The 631-nt window shown below is 42.8% G+C and overlaps 1 pseudogene; it reads left to right on the top strand.

The window, feature by feature from the left end:
• The window catches only part of LOC127743196 (pentatricopeptide repeat-containing protein At1g56690, mitochondrial-like), a 34341-nt pseudogene that overhangs the window by 1983 nt on the left and 31727 nt on the right, over positions 1-631 (top strand).

The raw sequence follows: 631 nt of genomic DNA, 5'->3' as shown, positions 1-631 counted from the left end.
TTAAAATTCACTTTTCTGGACTTTACTATGATTTTGTGTGTTTTTTCTGTGATTTCAGGTATTTTCTGGCTGAAATTGAGGGACATGAGCAAAAATCTGATTCAGAGGCTGAAAAGGACTGCAGATGCTGTTGGATTCTGACCTCCCTGCACTAGAAGTGGATTTTCTGGAGCTATAGAAGCCCAATTGGCGCGCTCTCAACTGTGTTGGAAAGTAGACATCCTGCGCTTTCCAGCAATGTATAATAGTTCATACTTTGTCCGAGATTTGATGGCCCAAACAGGCGTTCCAAGTCAGCTCAAGAATTCTGGCGTAAAACGCCGGAACTGGCACAAGAATGGGAGTTAAACGCCCAAACTGGCACAAAAGCTGGCATTTAACTCCAAGAAGAGCCTCTACACGAAAATGCTTCAATGCTCAGCCCAAGAACATACCAAGTGGGGCCGGAAGTGGATTTTTATGTCATTTACTCATCTTTGTAAACCCTAAGCTACTAGTTTTCTACAAATAGGACCTTTTGCTATTGTATTAGACATCTTGGTAGCTATCTTTGAGTAGTCTTATGCTATCCTAGATCATGGGGGCTGGCCTCTCGGCCATGCCTAGACCTTGTTCTTATGTATTTTCAACG

Source organism: Arachis duranensis, chromosome 10, assembly GCF_000817695.3.
Source record: "Arachis duranensis cultivar V14167 chromosome 10, aradu.V14167.gnm2.J7QH, whole genome shotgun sequence".
NCBI classification, from domain to species: Eukaryota; Viridiplantae; Streptophyta; class Magnoliopsida; order Fabales; family Fabaceae; genus Arachis; species Arachis duranensis.
Note: the sequence above shows the minus strand (reverse complement) of the source record. Positions and strands in the feature narration are given on the sequence as shown.